The sequence below is a fragment of the Odontesthes bonariensis genome, chromosome 5 (assembly GCF_027942865.1).
Source record: "Odontesthes bonariensis isolate fOdoBon6 chromosome 5, fOdoBon6.hap1, whole genome shotgun sequence".
Lineage (NCBI taxonomy): Eukaryota > Metazoa > Chordata > Actinopteri > Atheriniformes > Atherinopsidae > Odontesthes > Odontesthes bonariensis.
Window position 1 is genome coordinate 20,329,556 of NC_134510.1, and position 16,706 is coordinate 20,346,261.

Here is a 16,706-nt window from a genome sequence, read left to right on the forward strand (position 1 = left end):
GTGACTTATGAGAAAGAGACAAAACTGTCATGAGGAAAATACTGTATGTGTGTCAGCTCAAAGTAGCTCTTTTTTTTTTGCTTCTGTGGAGGCCAAACACACCTGAAACTGTAAGAAAGCCCAGACAGCAATGATTTGATACCTCATAATTATAAAATAAAGCACTGCGCATGTGATACATCTAAGAGGCATTGGATTTTTTTTTGGAGTGGACCAGTTTCTTAATTGAGTCTAAAATAAGCCTTGGCTTCTTGAACACATATGAACAGATAACACAGATCACATTTTATGCTGTATTTGAAATGTTATTCAAACAGTCTTCTGCACCTTTCAAGCCCCCATGAAAAGGCATAGTCCTATTTGTCTCAGCCTATTCACAGCTTTCCATCAAATACAGGATCGGTGATGCTAACTATTTTATGTGGGTCGTAGCTAAGCCTTTAAAAAAGTCCCTTATTGATGCTAAAAGACTTCATTCTCTAATTAGCACATCTGTGAGGGCATCATGTCGTATTTGCATCCTGCTCTGTGCCAGCCTTTTACTTGTTTTTGCTGTTGTTCCACTCCCTCTGCACACGTATGATGTATCTAAATGCGAGCTGAATTCCCCAGAAACTGCTCCCATTCACGCATTTTTCTGTTTATGTTGTCAGACAGCAAAAAGAGTCTGAAAATGTGACTGAAAGCCGGCCCACTGAGACGGCTTGTTAACCTGCAGCCATGATCTGAGCAATTTTTGACTGTTGCTCTACTCTAATAAAAATCTAAATAATTTCAACACAGCCTCATCTGACAAAACTATCATCCACATTCCGTAAGTTAAAGTCAGTGTCTTTGTGCCTATATTTACATGTACTATGATCACTCTGAGAGAAATTTAGACGTGGCAGAGTGTGTAAAAAGCCTCCTTAGGCTCCACAAGGGCAACCCTGTGCATGTGCAGCAGCTCAAATGTACTACAGCTACCCTTTCTGTGTTCCTGAAGAAAGAGGGAGACCGTACTCTTTAGGGGCATTATTAGGGGAAGTTGTCTTCACAGTCACAACAGTTGTTAAAAAAATTTGCATAACAAATCACACTGGAAAAACAACAAATGCAAGACGTTTTTTTTGCTTGAAATAAGCAAAACAATTTAAATAAGATGTGATATTTGGGACATTGGAGATAACAGTGATCTTGAAATTAGCTTAAAAACTTATTCAAATGTCAAAAAAAGCTTGTTTCATATGAAATCCAACTCAAAACAATTTGTTTTCAAGACTTTTTCATTTAACAAGATATTCCAGATGTATTGTCTTCAAACAAGTCCCTATATCTGACTGAAATAGTGCTTGTTAGGCAGTTGTGTCTTATATTAAGTGTAATGAGATATTTTGACTAGAAATGAGACAAATATACTTGGTAAGACTTTGATTTTTTTCCAGTGCAGTGTATACCCATGTGTGCAGCACATCATAGAAATGGTACTGAGATTTCTTTCAGAAAGCTATTCCTCAGGAAACGGCAAATTCCAAAATAACTTTAAGAATACGTACAAAAGCACTTCTCACTAGTGTTTCAATTATGAGTGTTGTTAGGCGTTCAAGTGATGGACAAGAGGCTAAGGAGAGGGAACACTTTTGGCCACTTTTGGGCATGGTGTTGAAACAATCGCCTCATCTTGAGTACAAACAAAAGAAAAGAGACGGTTGTTTGTTTCAAGATGACCAGGAATAAGCCAAATACTATCTCCATCCTCGGAAAGAGGCCAGATACCTGGGAGTTTACCTGGGACACCTGACATCTGAGGATGTCCTAAAATGGACACCGTACACTAGGCTGGACTGGAAATGTAACAATGAGTCTGTCTACAAGAAGGGACAGAACATATTGTTCCTAAGGAAGCTTAGGTCCTGCAATGTTTGCACCAAGATATCCTCGACAAGTCTGTTGTGCAGAGGCCGCCTCTGGGCTGCAGCATAAAAGCCTGTGACTTAAAGAAACTGAACAAACTGATATAGAAGGCCGGCTCTGTGCTGGGGACTGCTCTGGAGCTTCTGGCCCTGACTGTAAGAACAAGATTGCTGCACGAGTTAAAGAACACAAAGAAAAACTCTGTCCGCCCTCTAAATAATAAGAAAATACTCATGGTGCTAGGGTTGCTAAAGTTTTGAAATCCTCTAGATCTAACTGAGCAGGACAATGGAGCCACATTTAAGAAGTCAGAATTACCACATTTACACACAACCAAACAACCAGACTCACTCAGACACTGTAGGGAAACCCTTGCACATATGATAATGCACAACAGAAACCCTCCCATAGCTAAAATGATTACATGGTCACGAACACGACTCAAAAGCCTCATTACAACAACTGAAAAGCTTTCACACCTGTTAAAGAAATGAGCTCATACTCAGCTAAAAAAAATCCTCTCATTTACACAGGAATCCCTTGAAATTGAGGTCAACACATTCCTTTTTTTTTTTTTTAGGAAACTTTGACAGTAGGTGGACAGGAAAGAGGCCAGAGAGACACAATAGTTCATTCTATCGTGTCAAATAAAATAACAGCTCATCATTTGTTCGTTCAGTGTTTTTGTTTCCAGCTTTAAAAGCCAAAGTAGGAAACAAAATCATTACTCTTAAATAATTTGCAGTCTTTTTGTTTCACAAAGCATTTTACAATGTTGCGAACTCACACAGTAAGGGGGGTAAACCGGATCCCTGTGGCATGTGAGGCAATAGGGATCAAACCACCGACCCTGCCCCTCCAACTGAAGCACAGCTGACTTGCTAAGATATGTGGATCAGAAATGAGTGTTTTTACAAACAGAGGTTACCTAAAATCAGAATATCTGACTGGAGAGATGTTTGAATATCAACCTCTCAGCATGAGGATATCCACAAGTTTTTTTGGTAAACGTTTCTACTGCCTTTTATGTAGTGTTACTCCTGAGCTTTTTTACAATAAGCGTGTTGGTTTACACCTTATACCATTGATCCCAGACAACAGCAGAGCTATGCATCCAGAATACCATGTCTACATTTGCTTGGGTGGTCTATGATAGCAAGTGGCTGACAACCTCTTCGTGTTGACGGAACACGGTTTACAACAGAGATGGTTTGGTATGACAAAAAAAAAAAAAAAAAAAATTCGAGATTCGAGATCAGCTCCTCGTGTTCCTTAATGCTTTGGTGGTATGGTGGTAAATGCAAAGGTTACCTCAACGTGACTTTTTCTATTTGCTGCACCTTCTATACTGTTAAAGAAGGTAATATAATTTTTTTGGGCAGTTTATTTTTGGGAAGTTTGTACAATGTGTGCTACAACCTTTGAAACGCATCACTGTGGTCCCTCTAAATGCATCCACTGCACGAGAGCTACCCAGACACCAGGCCAGAGATAAATCCTACTCATTTCCTGTGTTGACAGTCGGAGGCTGCTTCCTTGACTCGGTAAAATTAACGGCCCAGAACGTTATTTTCCCATCCAATATGCTGCCATCAATCATTCTGTGGGCTTTCGTCACTTTAAAAAATTATATGTCACTGTTTTTCACAAAGGCAAAGCAACAAATTTCCAGGCAAAGAAATAATGATAAAATGTTTGAAAGTAAAATGAGCGGAATGTAAAACTTCTTCATGACAGGCTTGAACGTCTGCCAACATGTGATTTAAGATGTGCTGCACAACAATAGGTAATAGGTAGTTAAGAAGCTTTAAGTCGAGGTAAATGTCGCTCAAAAATACACTTGCAGGTGCTGGCCTACAGTGCTGCAAAAGCACAGATATAAAGGCTTCGTCTAATCAACTCACTGACACAAGTAACTAAGTGACTGTGGTGTTCTGACTTGCAGACTTACTGATACTGATGAAGTACTTGAGTGCTATCCATCATCTGTTACATAAAGTGTCAAAGCCAAAATATTAATAGTTTGGAAAACAGGATGTTTGCAAATTATTCAAAAGCTGTTCATCTTATTACAAGAGGTGAAGGTAAAATTTATTTTGGTTTTAAAAATACATTTCTCATGGGCGTATCAGGCTAAATAAATTGTTTTGCGCGTGAACTATTAGCAAGTTTGTGAAATATTTGCTGGCTTGCTCTTCATTAGAAAATTTGCTTTGGAGGTATCGTCGTTCGTTTGAATAAAGCGTATTTATCACAGAATGACACCTAGCTTCCTGTAGCCTTATAGGCAGAGGAACAGGTATATTACAACTGCAGGCTGTGACTACCCCTGTGTGAAGTATGGAGTTTTATTGCACAGTGGTAAATAGCAAGTGCCAGGAAACAGAAGTGAGTGACATCAAGGAGGATAGTATGGTAAGGGAGCATGTAAAGCGCATCCTCATTTCACTTCTGGGCTGATTCTCTCCTACTCCCTGATCACACAACAGCAAAGGCTGATGGGACTGCGGATGGGTGGGGGAATGTGATTTGAGGGCATCAAGAAGCGGAACTGACAGAGACGGATTCACTGTGGCCCAAGCATGGAATTGCTTTTCCTTTCCCCTGGAACTGAGCTGGAAGTGTCTATGGCTGCAAACAATCTCTAAGCAGCAGCTTTCACAAAGCCCAAGAGCCAGAACCATGAAAGCTCAGAGGCAGGTGAGAAAATGCTGAACTATTTAAAGCAACAAAAAACAGGTGGTGGGGAATAACTAAAAGTCAGCTCGTCTCATCAGAAACTGTTGGGTCAACAGAAAATTACAACTGGACAGTCACATATTGGGTTTTCTTCCAGTATATTAGGTGAAAATTGTGCACTTGCACAGTTTACGTCTTGAGTCACTCCTTTATTTGTATTTAAGGCAAACACAAACTTTTAATGAGCTTGAAAGTCAGTATAAAGTGGTCATACTGTTATCATGTGTGGAAGAATAAAGGTATGACCACTTTATTCTTCAGCACAGCCTGAACCCTCTTAGACAAGCTTTCTTGTCATTTCTTTAAGTAGTCTTCAGGAATAGTTCTCCAGGCTCCTTGGAGGACATTTCAAAGCTCTCCTTTGAATGTTGGCTGCCTTTTGTTCCGTTCTCTGTCATGATGATCCCACGCTGCTTCAATAATCTTGAGGTTGAGGGCTCTGGGGAGGATTCATCGCTCCATAAAACCTGGTGCCACTGATTTTCGGTCCACTTCTTGGGTCGTTTGGCATAGCTGAGCCTTTTCTCCCTGTTTTCTTTTCTTATAAATGGCTTCTTGACAGCCACCCTTTCATAGAGACCATTTCTCATAGGCGACTCATAGGTCAGTGTTAATTGGCTTGACGAAAAACACATAATCCTCTCAAAATGCTCAGGAATAAGGACTTGAAAGAAAATGAGTGAAAATGCAGCCAATGTACAAAGAATAACTTAAAATCTAGAGCTATTGTTCAAGACCACTTTAAAAGATGACAAGAAAGTCTAGAAGCAAACCACAAATAAATGAAGGTAGGCTCAAGACTTTTGAAGAGCACTGTATACATCTTTAAGCTGTGTGATACAGGCCTCACTGTCTCTGAGTGTGTCTGCCATTTGGTGTTTGAAAGTGTGAGTCCCTACAGAGGGTTTGTGTGTGTCCTGTTCTTAAGTTGCACCACTAATTACCCTGGTGTTCAAGAACCACGGGGCAGAAAATTAAAAAGACAAGACAGCGCTTCACTCTCTCAGTATGAGACATAGATGAGGACGCCCTTTTCAATTTGCACCTTAACCTGAGAGATTCTATGTGGAAGCCAAATCAGGCCGCCTCGAGTTTTCTTCTGGAGTCAAAGACTTCCCATATCTTAACCACGGTAATTGCTTTTAACCTCCTCATAAATAGATTAAATGTACTTCACGCCAAAATGAGCCACACGAAAGCTATGTTGCCGGGACCAGCATCATTAAAAAACACAGATTAGCCTCATTAGAAATAAGAGAAACAAACAGTTTTTTTGTCGATGGCCCGAAATGTTGGCGATAACGTTTGTTCTCGGGAGATCAGATGAGAGCCCCTGTTGCTTAAGCCCTAATGGTGCATGTCTGCAAGAACAAGGCATCGTCCCACCTGGATCTTTGTCCTGACACAACCCGCTATTCGTATGCAACTTGAATCCTTCTCTCTCTAAATACATATATCACTGAGTTTCTCCACACACTGCAAAGCCACTCTGTCCCCATTATTGCAGACATCTTTGAAAAGGTCAAATCTAAGAGTTGTGCTCCACATAACCAGGCCACACCGACATAATGCTTATGTTGACATGACAATAAGCTTTCTTTATTAGCCCAAATTTTCTTTATAAAGCTCTGTATAAAGCCCCTATAAAAGGGGGGATGTTTGACTCACCTGCAAAGCATCTGTGGACTGATCACATGCTGCGGTTTCGCTTATTCAAGAGGAATAAATGAAGAACATAAATAGATCGGCTATTGCCTACAGCAAAGAACAAAAGAAAATCACAGTTTCTGTAAAAAGGGCAAAGGGAGGAAACACCAGGAGGAAATGGTGAATCATGTACAATTGATACTCTCAATCAGTGCTGTTTGTTTTCGAAAGTGGCTCTACACACTTAAGCACCTCAACTTGATACATTTCAACATCACACTCAAGAAGTGGCCTTGGTTCTGAAACTCAACCCTTGATTAAGGGTTACCAGAAATCATGTTATATAAATTAAAGCTACAGTCGGCAGGTTTTCAAAATTACGAGTCTAAAGTCGGAAAATTCGAACTGATACAACTTTCAGGTCCCTCCCCCAACCTCTAAATAGCTCAGAATCTCCCCCCAAACCCCTCCCCCTCTGTGAACGAGGTTGTGCACGTGAGTTCACACCAGTGTGAGCGCACACAAGCTGGGGCAGACTCACGCTCAGCAGCGTGTGCACAAGCTGTGATTGACAGGTAGGATTCCTCCACCCTAACTTGATTGATTAAAAACAGCCGGGAGCGCTCGGTTTTTGTAAGCATGATTACAGGCTCCAGAGGGAGCTACAGATTTCGTTATTTTTCCTAAACAGCCTATTTAATATTCTACTTCCAGAATCCCATGACAGTTCAAGCTAATATGACTAAAAAAAGTTGTTGACCGCAGCTTTAATTGCTAAAAAATCGGAAATTCTCTATAAAAAAAAGTAATAGAGTTATCATTTTTTCTGATCTGTGTTCAGATTTCTGCGGGGCTGCCGCAGCTCTGGTGAGGTAAATGGCATCTAAACACATCACCATTGGTTTGTGTGTGGGCGTGTGTGAACGTAGCCTGGGCGAAAGCCGACTGTTGACTCTGTCAAACAGTCTGGGAAAACCCAAGAGGAATCCGTTTCCATGGAGGGTGGGACCTTACTCAGCAACTTAAATTCATTGGGTTTCCCTTAACCAATCAGTAATGTTTAGAAATGACGTAGGTTATGCGCCGAGGTTCATGCTCACTCTCGCGAGGCTCTAGCTCGCAAATCACGCTTCCCACATCCGCTTTCATTATACCGGTACCATTTGATAAATCAAACTTTTCCCAAAGCCAGTTGGAAGGAGAGCTACGACATCCTTGCCACTAACAAAATTGACGAGGCATTCCTCTTGCTCTTGTTTTAATTGTGTAATGCTCTCCAGAGTTGAGACAACTTCATGGATAGCTTCTAGCATTCTTCCGTCGCCATGTTTATTTCCGCTGCGGTTGAACTACAATTATATGGACTACAATGGACTCCGCGCGTGAGTTCTGCGTCACCACTCGCAACTGTTTGCTGATTGGCAAAACACTGAGCGAACCGAGGTAGGGGGATTTGGCCAGACTATGTGCGGAGCCAAAATCTTTGGGCGGAAGTACGTAGGATGGCGTCGCCAGGCTAGTGTGAACGAGCAACAAACAGAAAAAGCGATTTAGTAGAACTCACAAAGGTTAAAACTATTTCTAAACGTACACACCTTAAGTTGTTCTCTCAACCCAGTCACCGGGAAAATATGATGCCATTTATGTGTCTGGAAACCGAAGCTACTTCAACAGTAGATGATGCTGCATTCGCTGTACCTCAGAAGCAGGAAGTTGAAACTCTTTTGCCCTTTCTTTTTATTTTGCTATTAACATCAAATGTCATCCGTGGCTGTATAATTCACTTAAGGAAAAAAAGAGGCGTAAAAAATAAAAGATGAAAAAGGAGTTGCTGTGGTGTCTGTGGTATGCGTTGCTGCGTTATTTTCATCAAAGAATTTCATCAAGATCTCAGAAAATTGGGTGAACTTGTGAAAAAAAAGGGCATAATGTGTCTCCTTTATGAGACTTTGCTACAAATCAGGTACAAGTAACAAATCACAGTGATACAGATCCGGCATCACCAAGTAAATTGATGTGGCTTATCATGACAGCTTTGTTCTGTGGCAGAAGTATTTTACAGGCATGAGGCTGAACAATGAATAGGATTCTAATTGGCTTGAACTGGATTTTATCTTTGAAGTGCTACGAGACGACATTTGTTGCAATCTGGCTCTACAATAATGAAATTGATTTGAATTGAACTGAATGTGTAAAAGTCTGCTAAGAATCTACGTCGCTGAGAAAATATCAGAAAAGGAACTCCTGGCAGGGCGTGGATTTTTTTCAGATCCAAAACTCTGAACATAACCTTTTCCAGAGCAGGTTAGGTGATAAGCGTATTATACAGTGATCTAGCTTAAAAAGAGAGCCAGCCTTGTGACAAAAAAAAGACTGGCTTAAGGCCGAATATATCTTGTAAAACCATTATTCAGATTTTATAATCTGTGCCTCAGATTGGGGGGAAGACTCGGCCCATTGAGCTCTGGACTGTCTAAACTATTGAAACGTATAAGAGATTTCCTTCTTGGGAACCAAAATGAGTCTGTCCGCGGTCAGACTGCGGACAGGCATTCATGTGTGAAAAAAGACAGAGAGCATTATGCCGTGCCTCCGCCTCTGTTGTATAACAGGATTCGGTGTGTTTGTGTAGACTGAAGCATCCCCATTTGTCTGAGAGCTTTCGGGATGTATCTGACGCAGCCCCACTGGTGAGAGACAGTACAGCCCACTGACATGAGCAGAAGTGAGAGTGAGACAAACACTGATGAAGAACTAAATATAATTAATTCAAAGACATGTTGGCATGCTTTCCTTCTCACATGGCGTGCGTCAAGGAGCAGCAATTAGAGGGTTGGGTTACAAGCTGTTTTAAGTAAATTGCAAATATTGCATTTGGCCATCCATAGTAATTACAGCCAGTTGTCGTTACTGTGGACACACACGTCAAGGTCAATGCAATATGCATCACGGTTCAGTGTTTTCTTGTTATTCTACTCATTCCAGCAGATTAACATCAAACATGGAGGTAGGAGTGCCACGGAGCATCAGTGGATGCGTTCTGTACATAACAATGCTTAAGCGTGGAGGTTTAATCCAGTTTTTGTTCACACCTAGAAGAGCATGGCTTTCCTTCTCAGTTTTCTGTCATGGAGAAGCAAAGCAGCCTCTCTTTATTGACAACATAAATATTTGTTGCGGTGTCAATATGCCTGAAATGAGCTAAATTGCTGTTGCTAAATTAGTGTCTGCATTGCTGATTAAGTCTCATGTGAGGCTGTGACAGGCAGAGAGCAGGCTGGTTGCAATAGTGTGCAGCGGGAAGGTGGCCCTCTCTGAGCATTCTGTTCTCCCCTCTCTTTGAGTGACACAACAACATCTAATACAAGTCTAGGCTGCGCATGTCACGACCCCGTCACCCCCGCCACGCGGCGCGGCAGACAGCTGATGAGACAGCAGGCAAAAACTCCACAAGCGCCGGAGCAGCTGTCAGAAGCTCACACTCCCACCAATCTTTGCCTGACACGGAGCAGGTAAAATGCAGAGGAGGGGAAGGAATGTGTGTGTGCTAAAGAGGAGCGGAGCAAGTTTACAAAAAGGAAACTGGGGGAAGAGAAAGGTGAGGCAACATAAAAAAGAAGGGACAAAATGGGAAATGCAGGAGTGAAAGCGATAAAAACAGGCTGCAAAGGGGGGGAAAGGTAGCTAGACAGTCAAATATAGCAAAAACAGTCATGAATTATTCTGTTTTTATCCTGTCTGATGGCAGCCTTCCAGGACTTTTTTTTTTTTTTTTTTTTAAACAGAGGTATTCCTCAGATACAGACAATAAGCCTGACCTGCAGAATGAAATATTAAAGAGTTGATATCTGCATTTGAGCAGATCCGAGGGTTTGGCCTACATGAAACTACAGCATAATCCCCGTGCTGCTTGGTTCAGGCAAAGTATTAAACCGAACAGCAAAAGAGAGAGAAGAAGAGAGGGAGTTTTTTCTCCTCCATCTAATTAGGTTTGAAGGTTGTGAAAGACCAGAGCATGACACTGACAGTTGCTCTCTATGGGCAGGAGACAAGACTTTTAAACCCGCAGACCAATTTGTACCAAAGTCAGTCAGTCTCACTGTCTCCCTGAGCTGGTGGGGGTTGGGAGGGGGGAAAGAGCACTTAAAAAAAACTCTATTAAATGAGCATTTATTTTAAAAAATGCTCCCAGAGAGTTATGCGAAATAAAGTATTCCACCACAAAAAAAAGGCAGTTGCCTCAAGTGGTGGTTTAACATGAATGAAAATTAGGCTTTTCAGTCGTAAATTACAGGCAGCAGCTGGCGAGCTTAACTTAGCTTAGCATAAAGATTGTCTATATGTGACAAGAACTATTGTCATCACTGCAAGATTGCGAAGCGAAAGGCAGCTGAACTAGTGTTGTCATCAGATAATAAATTGGATTGTTAAACTTCTTGCTCCTATTGTCAACATTTGAAATGTTTTGTTGCCTTGAAGTCAAGCTGCACCCATAAGTTGTTTAGCTATGAGAGTATCCAATAAATCAACCTTCAGAGCATACACTAACAAGGTTTTTCATGTCAACCTTTAGACCACTTTCATAAATTAAAGCCCATTGTAACCAGACACTGTACAGTCTTAAAGAGATTATTTAATTAATCGAATACATATTACCTCACAGAGTACAATCAAATCACCCCAGCTTGGAAAAGCAGAAAGGAAGACCAGTGGAGAATAATTAATGAGATATCTATTTTTTTTATGTGTGTGTGCATTATATTAATATTTTATTATCAATCACTTTATATTGCTAGAAATCAGTAGCTGAATTAAAGAAAGATTTAAAGCTTTTATTTAATCTGTACAAGCTACCAGACTCCATTAGCAAAAAACGATCATTTGTACCTCAGAAGACATGAAAGTTCTTGATCTTCTTCTGCTCAGATTGTTTCATTTTTTCGTGTTTTTTGGTGACTTTGGAAGACAGTTAAATGTTAACACGCCTCATAACTAACCAAGATGCGCAACTCCTATAATCTGCAAGGAGATAAAACAGGAAAAGCTGAGTATGTGGCTCAATCGTGTTTGGTACCTGGATCAAATATTGAATCTTCACATTCATATGTCCTGCAAATACACTGGTATGCAATCTAAATCTCACAAAAGAGATAGCGTTATTTTGGCTGCATCAGATTGATTTCAGATCGGTGTGGCCAATTCTTGATTGGATAAAGTGTGAGATGGTTATCTTTTATGTCTTTTAAGCTCGCCGATGGCTCCAGTTAAGTGAACAGCGTAGATATCGACCAGCATTAGTTGTTAACAGCCAAGCAATAAAGCAACTTTTTCTTCACAATTTTTGCATCAAACACGTGGAGGTTGAGTTCAGTTTAACAACAGACTAGATTAAATATGTAAAACTGATGCTGTGGACAGAGCAATCTACTTAAGATACTAATTCTACTAAGTACTTTTACGTGCTTTAAACGGTGCACACATTGCTCATCGTGTACTTTAGAAATATGAGTGTGTTTTTGAAATTGAATACATTGAAATTTGCAACATTGTATTGTGAATAAATACAAAGGTTATTTCTGGTTTCACCAGACATAAAGTTGCTCCATTTACAGCATATGGGCCAAGTTAAGAAGAAAATGGTTTGCACTCTTTTACAGTCTAAGCCAGGAGGAAACCGACAGCTGACTTCTGTTGTGTTCCCGTATGCATGCTAGACTCTCATCGGGTGGGGACATGTTTTTGAGTTCTGACCCTTCACTTTGAAGTTGCATTGAATGCAGCATGAAGCTAAAGATAAGTGTGTGCCAACACCATGCTGACTGATAGCAGAAGGGAAAAAGTCAATTATATGTTTAACCAATGACAACCAGTTGGCTGATGGAAGCCAGCAGTTGTATCAGAGTACAGAACATACCTGCAAACACACACGTTTGAGGGTTCGGCTATTCGCTTTTGTTTTACTGTTATAAGCAGGTCTCTATTCCTGTGCCGCTGTCCATTGATCCCTGAGATAGCACTGGCTTCATATAAAGTTGGCTCAGGTTGAAAAACTAGTTTATGATAAGGTAACCTTTTTCCACACGAGACAGGAACATTGCAACATTTATTTGGGGTTAGCTTCAGTGTAGTGAGGCTGATGTCTTGTAACTGGTAGCTTTAACCTCCGTGCTCTGAGCACCATGAAACTGAATGTCTAAAAGAGTTTGTTTGAGGCTCTGACCATTTCAGACGGAATTTTATGAATGTATAAATTGAATTTCATTGCTGCAATTTTGACTGTAAATAAGGAGAGGGATCATGATTGTAGTTATGTTGTTTTCTGATTGTTTCACATTCGAAAATATGTTTAGAAATGTGCCAAAAAAAAAGGAATTGCTGAAAGACCGAGAGCACTGTGAAGTCAACCCGGTAAACGGCATATATTACATTGTCTTTGTGTTCATCCTAGTTTGATTGTTCAAGACAATCCCACCTGTAATGCTATAAAGCTTTAGTCTTAGTCGCTCACAAGTCCATCGAAACAACTGGCAACAAGCAAGCACTGCTCCTTTTTTTTTTTTACAAATTCATCTTCCCCGACTGCAAGAATTCACAGAAAAAAATTGGGCTCCTCATTTAAATTGCCAAGTAAGGCTGAGATAGACAAGAAGTGTTTTCCTTTTTTGAAACGCAAACTTGAAGTGCAACACTTCACATGTTTTTGAAGACTATGCTTGTACCCAAAAAACTCGAGGTGCGCTCCAGCCCAGATGATTGATGAGCTTGTTGTTATGAAACATGTGCACAGAAGTGGAGCTGCATTTGTAGGCTGATGTTATGAAGAGCCACGCTGCTGGAGAGGACGCTAAGGATCACCTTCAACACCCACCTTGCCATGACCACTTTGCGTTTGATGGTTTTACAGACTTTCATTGACACAGCTGGGATTAACACATGAGCCCATTGTTATTGATGGGGCAGAGCTAAATTGACTTTCCCGCTCTGTGGTTTTCATCCACCTATTTCAGTAGAACACGTGTAACATTAGTAGGAAACCTGCCTTCGATAAGTCGCTAAACATCTCAGCTCATTTGGTCCACAGCCTGAAATATAAATACCTATTTCCTATCTGCTGTGTGCGTGTTTGTAATTAAATATCTACGGTGTTCAGTTTTGGTTAAAACAAACTCAATTCTGTTTGCACGGATAGAATGGTTCATCCGCTGCTCTGAGAGCTGTCGGTCGGGACCCCCAGCTCACTTGCCCCCAGTCTACAACCAGAAGACACATGACTTATACAACATTTTCCTGTGGAGTGACAAACTCTGCTCTACATGGACTTTAGAAGGTGACTGATATTACTGTCAGTAAGACAATAATACCACATTCCCTGGAACATGAGCAAAATTTGTGTTTATCTATATTTACATCATTTTAACAGAAGGCACTTTAGACGAGCTGAGGCTTCCACAATCTGAACTTGATTCATTTGCCACAGCCTTTGATTGGACCTTTCGGGGCAGTGTGCATTTCATTTCTGCTCATCAATCACCAAGTTGAGTGGAACGGAGTCCACGGAAACGTAATAAGCTTTGTAACTCTTTTCCTCTCCCCAAGTGTACCGTACATCAAATACTGGCCTCTTTTAAACAAACCAGATTGATCGCAGATGTGAGGGAGAATATGACTATTCTCGGTGAGTGCTACATGAAATGAAGACACTATGCAGGTGTGCGAGACTAAGTGCTGAGAGGGAGTAGCGACAGAGGTTATGGGTTCATTCGGGATGAAGACAACAGATTTTGCAACAAGGCTGGCATCAGTCAGCCATGGCAGAAAGAAGATTAGTTTTGGCTATGGGGTAAAGCATGAACCAGAAGACAGAGTGGCTAGAGGAAGGTTGGGATGAGGGGGGGGGGGGGGGGGGTTCTGGTGTTGAAGAAAGATGAGCAGAGGACAACTATGTTCTCCCTGAGGTTGAATAACACTCTACAACTGTCCTGAAAGCTGGGTCTATTTCAACAAATGCTCAAGGAGATGCAGGATGACAAGATGCAAAGAGGATGATGAGGGAGGAGGGACAAGAGAGCTGGATGCAGGGAGAGAAGAAGGGCCAACAGAAGGTGAAACAGTAAAAACCCAGAGGACAAACAGGAAAATAAATATTCCGAGGAGGCAACAAGACGAGGTAAGCGTTGAACGTTGATCGCAGATTTCACTTAAACCAAAGTGAGGAAAACAAAAAGCAACGCTTGTAATCATCTAAAATAAATCCAAAACCACAAACTAAAATGTGTCAATTTCAGACACTTAATCGTTCACCGTTTCTGCCGCAGCCGCTGACGGCTAAGAAAGACAAGAATTCCCTTGTTTCTACAAAAACTGGCAGAGATATGTGTGCAATAGTCGTTTCACCTCAGCGCATCATGTTTTCAGCAGTAAAGAAAATGTCAAACTTAACTGATTATAGCTGTACCTCTAAAGGCAATAAGACTTCTTTTTGAAGTTTGTCAAGGATCACAGTCAAGTGTGATTGATCTTAGTCTTCGCTTGTTGCCCCATTTTTCTGCTCCAAATAAACCGAAGGATAAATCCAGTTAGTAAGGCAGTCCCTCAAAGGGTTGACCTTTTGATAAGCCCATCTCTCAGATTTCTTACAGCTCGGGGAAGCTTTATTGCCATAACCTAGAAATTGTCCATGTTGACATAAGATCATTTACAAGCTTCTCTCCAGAACTCTGAAGGCTCAACATTACTATATGTGTACTAGCAACGATAGATTATCCTTGGAGCAAAACAACTCCAGCCTCTGCCTCACCTCAGATTGCTGTTAGCAAGAGAAGGGCGGTAGAGGCTCATTTTATTTAGAAAACTTTTATGTTACAGCAGTAAAGCTCCCCCAACTTTATTCTTTGCTTTCCCTGGATTTTTCACAGGTTCTCCGTCTTCTTTTACTCCATTGTTGCCGTTTCACGTTTCGCTCTGCTGGTTTAATTCAGCTACTGATTTCAGCCCCGCAAATGGTAGAGGTTGGAGCAGGGCAAAAGTAGTCGATGCAGGTGGTGGCAGCAGTGGTACATTACTGACTTGTTTTTCACAGCAAAAAGTGAATGCGATTTAAAAAGGAAAGGGCTGAATGAGTCGCTCTATGACGGTTATCTGTCTCGGGCTCCTTGTTTGCCTGAGCGATCCAGGTGAGGACCATCAGAAGCACCCTCTCTTCCCCTTTTTTTTTCACGTGAACCATGACTTTTACAGGACTGAAACCACACGGCTGAGATAAGGGCTGCAGTCAGACTGGCACGGAACCAGTGAAAAAGCACGGCGGACACGGCCATCTGGCCAGCTCCTCTCCGTCCTCGCTCTGCTGAGCACAAAGCCGGGGCCACCTTTCCTGTCCGCTCCACGATTCAGCAGGAGCTGTAACAGTAAGATGGTCGGGCAAGATAGCGTGAGCGTGTACCTGTTCACTTTTCACCGTTGCACGTTTTTTATTGCAAAAAAATGCACGGAAAGAGGAGAAAGAAGAGTTTCCAAAAAGCCTATGACATTATTTTCACGATGAGGGATATGCATATTGTCTTTCGACTTATTGACTGTGGCTTGGGCAAGGTCACCGGCAGGAGTACCGGTGACAATATTCTCTCTGAGAATATTGGGTTCTATCTGCATCTATTAGCAAAGCATTTGGCATGAAAGATGACACGTTCAGTAAGAGAAACCTCTGCTTTGAGAAATAACATGCTGCCAGTGCTAAAACCAGCATCATTTCTATTCTTTTGTAAAGCATGCAAACACATATTTCAGGGTGGTTACTTACAACCATGGAAAAAAAATAAAGTCATGGATTGCCATTCAATGAAACGTCTGAGATTTTCCAACATGACCTGTTTTTTAATTTTAGTATTCGGGGGTGTAATAATTGATGGGTACAAAAATCCTTGCATTTTTAGAAGGAACACTTTGACCGGAGACTGCTTAACAGCTGCAATGTAATCACAGGAGGCAATCATGCGCAGCAAAGTAAAATTGCTTGTATTTGCAACTGACAGGCTCATATCGTTTCATTCTGAAATCACAATGTGAGGTGTTGAAGGAAGGCACCAGTCTACATCTGAGTGAGGGCAGACGAAGCCATCTGGGGAAGCATGGAATCGCCCTACAGAGCGGGAACATGGCATCACACTGTTGAGCCACACTTCCTTAAAAATTTTAATTGACGATTTGCTTGGACATTCTGCATTCATGGATAGTTGTGCTGCAAAATGGCAACACCCCATTCTGTCCATACACAGCACCTGTCAGGATTCATGGAGAATGTGGACCACATTGCAGAGAGCTGGCAGGAGCAAGGCTGATAGAGTAACTGGAGGCACCGCAGAGCAGGGAAACCAAAACCTGGCCAAAGAGTGATCCAAAAGACAGGTAAAAACTGTAAATCAAAACAA